At 40.7% G+C, this 5,925-nt stretch overlaps 1 protein-coding gene across 3 annotated transcripts in view; it reads right to left on the bottom strand.

Annotated features, from left to right (window-relative positions):
* The window catches only part of ACSL4 (acyl-CoA synthetase long-chain family member 4), an 83,113-nt gene that overhangs the window by 34,667 nt on the left and 42,521 nt on the right, over nucleotides 1-5,925 (bottom strand). The window contains exon 3 of one of the 3 annotated variants that reach the window (XM_019521537.1): nucleotides 1,300-1,374. The exons of the other annotated variants lie outside the window; for them this stretch is intronic. The gene's annotated coding sequence lies outside the window, so the exon portion shown is untranslated. The remainder of the gene's footprint in view (nucleotides 1-1,299; nucleotides 1,375-5,925) is intronic. 3 annotated transcript variants of the gene reach the window in all.

Genomic DNA, 5,925 nt, shown 5'->3' with positions numbered 1-5,925 from the left:
AAAAAAAAAAAAAAAAAAAAAAACAACAACCACACAAATCCCCTTCCCACCCCCCCTCACAAAAAACAAAACAAACAAGCCAGACCAAAAACACACACACCCAGGAGGCCCTCAGTTTCCAGTTTTCATTACTTTTCAAAAGGTACATCCATGGAATAGAGTGGCAGGCATGAGATCTCATTGTTCTACTAATTGCTCTTAGTTTCATCATCCAAGTTCAAATTAACTTTGAAGCTAAAGCTTGGGGGAAAAGGAAGCTGAGGTTATAGTGCTAGAAAAATGGAACAAAAGGGCTATTCACAGAGTACAAAAATACACTGCTCTGGAGCTCAATATTTAGATCAGAGAAAGCAGAACCGTCTCAGTGTTTGCATATGCAATTAGAATTTCAAAGTGAAATTTAAAACCCAGCTTGGAGTGCCTTCATCTAGAAATGTGCAACTTAATTGTGAGGAGCTGCAACTTAATGGTTATTTCTACTAGCAAAAGTTGGTTTTTTTAAAGCATAAAATTCAAAGAGGAAAGACTTAAAGCATACAGCATATAGAAATGTCTATTAGTTCCTCAGATTTAAAAGACTTCTCTGCATTCTCATTTCCTATATAAATAAAGTTTCATTTTCATTTTTTAAAAAGGAAGCGGCACTTGAGAGTTCCAAGCTACAGTGGGCTGAGAACAATGATTATACAGCAGTAATTCGAGCAAGGAAGTTGAGATTAAGTAGAAAGAAGGGAAACATAGGTACATGCTTTTATAGATACAGATTTTCATTTCCCAAATTAAATCCTGGTCACACTGATGTTCAATGGCAAAAACTCCTGCCAACTTCAAAAAGGACCACAATTTCATTGTTAGCACAAACATTCAGGGTTAAAACCTTCCATAAAAAGATAATGAAACCTTGCCCCTGCTTTTCCAAGAAAGTCAAATATGAATAAAAAGTGTTTCTAGAAATTGTGATTCAGAGTAATTGAAATAGTTTGGAAACCAAAGTAAAATATTAAGAAAGTGTAAAACTGGCTTTCATTAACTACATTAAAATTATGTAGCAATACCCTTCTTAAATTAAAGCAAAAAAGTTATTAACTATGATCTGTTCTGAACAGAATATACTAGTTCCCCATTATCTAAATTGCCTGAATTTCTTCAAACACTAGATCCGAGTGTGTTCTTTAAAATTAGTTTGGTTTTGAAACAAGACAAGAATGAAAAACTTTAAATATTGAAAAATTCCATTTGCTGGAAAGAACTGGACTAGGTTAAGCAAACCAGGAGACATATACAATACAAACTACTCAACAAATTTCCTTTCAAAGTTTCAGTGCATCTCAGGCAAGCACGTACCGAGAATTTTTAAAGGCAAAGAGGTTATGTCTAAAAAAGAAAATAAAAATTGAAGAGTCTTAGAATATATGGTGGGAGTTAACAGTCAAGAGAAGTAAAGTTAAGGGAAGTGATTCATATCTGAGATATGTCAATATTTTTAAAAGGACAAATTGTGCAAATGCTTGTACAGTTTATTCACCCTAGGGAAAAAACTATACAAAACCCAGTGGCATCACAAGCCACACAAAGCCATGAACAAACTAAGGAGGGCTTTACAGGATATAAACAGATTTTAGAAGTATTACAATACCAATGAATAATTGGTTTGGTCAGAAAAGTAATAAGACCCACCCCCGGGTAGATAAAAGTCACACAGATTTTAGCATACAAGTATGCTCACTACCTTATATTAATCCTCAGCAGTACAGGAGTCTTCACAAGTAAAGAAGCCAGTGCTAGTGGATCCTGATACAGGCTCAAAACTTACGTTTGTCAGTGAAACAGGTTTGGTGCCCAAGGGCCGCTGCAAGGACTCCGACAGGCCCCCTCATCCCTGTTGGTCTCCCTCTGCCCCATCTCTCAAGGCCTTGCTTTGCTGCTGTCTTGATGGAAACTTGTAAAGAGAAGCTGCTCTCAGAGACTGATGAGCCTAAGGCACCCTCTTTCTCTAGCCCTACATGCCTTTAACAGGTTAAATTCACGACTTCTAGCCACCTCCATAGTCACAGGTGTTTTGTGTCAATCAGGTGAAACCCTTGTCCCCCAGTCACCAGGCCACCCCTTTATCCCCTTTTGGGACTTCAGTCTTCCTGGCTTCTGCCCCTCTACTCTGGCTGGTCCTTTAGCCAAGGCCTTCTGTTCTGAACCTGGCTTCCAGGCTCCAGCCCCCAAGCTCTGCCCTTATCCAGGCACCAGGCCCTCCAGCCCCCAAGCTCTACCCTCTGATAAGCTCTGGGGCCTCTTTCAATACATCCTGGTCCCACCAGGCACCTGGCCCCCCTGGCCAGCCCCCCACCAGGCACCAGACCATTTCCCATGTACCTAGTCCCTCTTGAGCTCAAGCCGTCTCTGTGGACCCCAGGCCTATGTCTTCCAAGGCCTGCTCTACCCCCCCCAATGGGTTCAGGATCTCTCCTCTTCAGTCCCTTCCACAACTACCAGTAAAAACAGTAACCCCAGTAGTAAGCCCTCTGAAAGACACCACTAAACCTGCTCTGGGTCCAACCCTAAATAGCAGCTGCCTGCCTGGGCCCCCCTTTACCCCAGATAGTAATTCCCTTGTTCCCAGGCCTGCAGAGCTGCTTACCCCAGCTCTAATGTTAACCCAGGAGCCCTGCTACCAGCAGCTGCTCTCCGGGCTAAACTGCCTGCTCTGGCTCAGGCCCTGATCTTACATGCCTCAGGCCCACTGGCTCATACGACTCCCCTGGCAGCCGACCCAATTACAGGGCTGTTCCTTAACTCCTTGCTCTGCTGGCGGCCTGAGCCACAGCTACAAAAAAACCTCTGCTCTTAAAAGGGACCACACACCCCTTTCTGGTAACCAGGTATTGGGTTCCCTGATCTCCAATACTACTCGTTTCACCAGCAGAGAGTTCCTGTAGTTTAAGGTGGTTGCAACCAAATTAATGGCTAATCATTAACGGTGTTAATGGTTTTGCCCAATTATGTTAAGAAATAACTCCATATCAAGTTGGTTTCAAGCAGTATTATTTATTCCTAACTGCCCATTATGTAGCACTTAGTAACAGTACACGTTAACTACTTTCGGAAATTTTAATGCTTTAAACAAGGGGTGATCAACCCACAGCACATGCGCCAGAAGTGACACAGGCAGTGACACATGTTAGGCGCACAGCAGATGGGACAGGGAGCAGAAAGCAGTGCAGACTGAGAAGGGGATTCAAGTGTCACACACTGGGTTTAGGGCTTGCCTTGTAGCATGCCTACTAAAAAGGCTGGGCCCCACTGCTTCAAACCATGTAGTGTAGTGTACCTATTGGGACATCCTCAAAAAAAATTTTTTTTTTTTAAATCTTTAGAAGTTCTGTACCCTTTTTCTGCACCTCTGACCTCTGTTACAATACATTGAAACCAAACCAACTTTTCCCACCTACATGAAGGTTATTCCCCCCCTCACTTTAACTAGGATGATAACCATAACAACCTTAGCACAAAGCAAGGCAAATGTTTGCCCCAAAGGATACAAGTGCTGTCATGTGCTCCAAACAGCTCCAGCAAAGGAAGCAAGTGCTCCACAACTAGGGGCTCTGTACTGAGGATAACTTTAAACTGGGAAAGTATCTCCTGCAAATGCACCTCTATCCTCCTCTCCAATTAAACTTTTCCACTTTAATGCCTAAGATAGCACTTCACTAGTTGTAAATCTGCACCACTGGATTTTTACTGCTGCTTGTCCAATAAGGGAAATCTAAGGGAAAAAGGTCCAGACAGGGCTTTAAGTCAGGTGTTTCAGGTTATAAAACAGTACTGAGATCCCTAAGTTTTCAGGATGTCTAATGGTGTAATCCAGGCAGCTGTCACCAGTCCTTAAAACAGCTGGATTCAGTGGGACGCACCCATCTTGCCTCAAAGATATCTGGCAGCTCAATCAATGGGGTTAGTTGAAGTGAGCGGGAAGAGACAAAACCCCCTACAGTTATTTCAGCAACAAATCACCACAACCACCACCACCTTCTCCAGCCTTCCAAGGCTCGTGAGAAACTAAATCTAGACAAGCAGGTGCAATTTCTGTTCCTTAAAACAGGAAAAACCCTGCCCAGTTTAAAAACAGTCTAGCAAACGTTACTGTCACCCTGATCCAAGCTATACTAAAATCTCCCTCTCTTGGTAAAGACTCTGTAGTAAATAAACAGATCAGTAACCCTGTCACTGCCAGATACAAGAGAATACTATGGAGGTAAGCAGTCAGGCAAGATGTTTTGGTGGAAAGGAGTCCATTATGCTCACGTCACAACTTTGCTCAGTACTATTTTTATAGGAGACAAAAAGAGAAGAAAACAACTCTCCAGTAGACTCCAATAGACAAAACATTTGGGTTTCTTTTGTATTCACTTCATTATTTCATTCCCATTTCTTCCCAAATTTCAAGAAGGGCTCAGAATCAGAGCTGAGGGGAGGGAAGAGGAATGCCTGATTTCACAAGATAGTTTTTTTAAACACAGTAGTAGTACTGCCAGCCTTGGCAGATGTCACATCAGAGAGCAATGCTATGCGTGTTTATCAAGGCTATGCCCTACCACTTCTCTGAATTCCAATTTGCTAACAGTACTACAACCAGGAGGGTATGCCACCAATCAGAATATGCAATATGCTATTTGTAGTTTTGCCTGGGGTGATTATGAATGAAAGCGTAAGATTAGAATTTCTTTTCTATAAACAAAGTAATCCTTTTCTATAATCAAAGTAATATCCCCCACTATTTATTTGCCTACTTACATAAGATATTTTACTTGGGAATCAAAAATACATAAGGTGGTAGCTTATAAAATAAGCTATAGATGTGTTCACAGGTTGTAAGACTATGTTTCATATGAAACATGAGGATTTGTTAATTGTGTCTCTTTGGAACAGAGTATAATGCCTCCTTTTTATATTCAGTCACCAAAATTATATAGGGAAAGTTTGAGAAAATTTAGACCTCAAGTGTTTCATTTTCCTTACCAGCACCTACTCATTTCCAAGACCTTTAGTGCATCCGTCTTTCAGGGTATATACTTTGCTAACAGGTCTTTACTTCTACCTATACAAAAATCAATTTGATCTTAAATCTACAACTTCGTTTCCCATGTCTAGTCTTGTTCCAATTTTCAAACACCAGTAAGAAAGCATCAAGAAGACAGTAATGCTAAGTTAACATGCACATACCCTATCAGAGAAAACCAGAAAAGTAAAAAGGAGATGGAGAGCAACTCAACGCATGGCACCTGAACATTCAGTCAAGTACTAGTCTGCAAATGCACAGCTTCATACTATTAAAATGTCATACCATTTCTATTACTCTGGTACATAAACTTATTTAGTTTTTCCTATACAATAATCCAGTCCTCTTCAGCATTGACAACACTTCCTACTGGGGCACTCTTTATGATTTTCATAAGTACACATTGATTCTTGCACCTGGGTCACTAATGAAAATAACGACCAAAGACAGATCCCCAGGGAACACTACCAATCTGTTTGGTTTGATATACAACCTGATATTTCCAGACTAAAGAAGAGAATACGATCTGTTCCTTACCTACCTTACATTTATTGTATTTATCCCCAGATTTGCCAATACTTTCCTGAGAGGCATGATGTCAAATGCTTTGCTTAAGTAGAAAGAGAGAGACTAGGTTTACCACAAACAAGAGCTAGAAGTCAGTTATCCTATCCTAGAAAGATATTCAATTTATCTGACATGATCTTTCTTGATCAAAACATGTATTTTATCCCGTTTCCTTTCATATCCGTTATCATCCTTTCCTTTAAAATCTGTTTTAAACCTTTCATCACATTAAAAGTCAGACTAAAGAGCAGCTATCTAGGTGTGGCTGCACCTGCCCACCCCTCTTTTTTTTTTTTTTTTTTTTTTTT

This window comes from Gavialis gangeticus, unplaced genomic scaffold (assembly GCF_001723915.1).
Source record: "Gavialis gangeticus isolate Ggan-Ray unplaced genomic scaffold, GavGan_comp1, whole genome shotgun sequence".
Taxonomy (NCBI): domain Eukaryota; kingdom Metazoa; phylum Chordata; order Crocodylia; family Gavialidae; genus Gavialis; species Gavialis gangeticus.
Note: the sequence above shows the minus strand (reverse complement) of the source record. Positions and strands in the feature narration are given on the sequence as shown.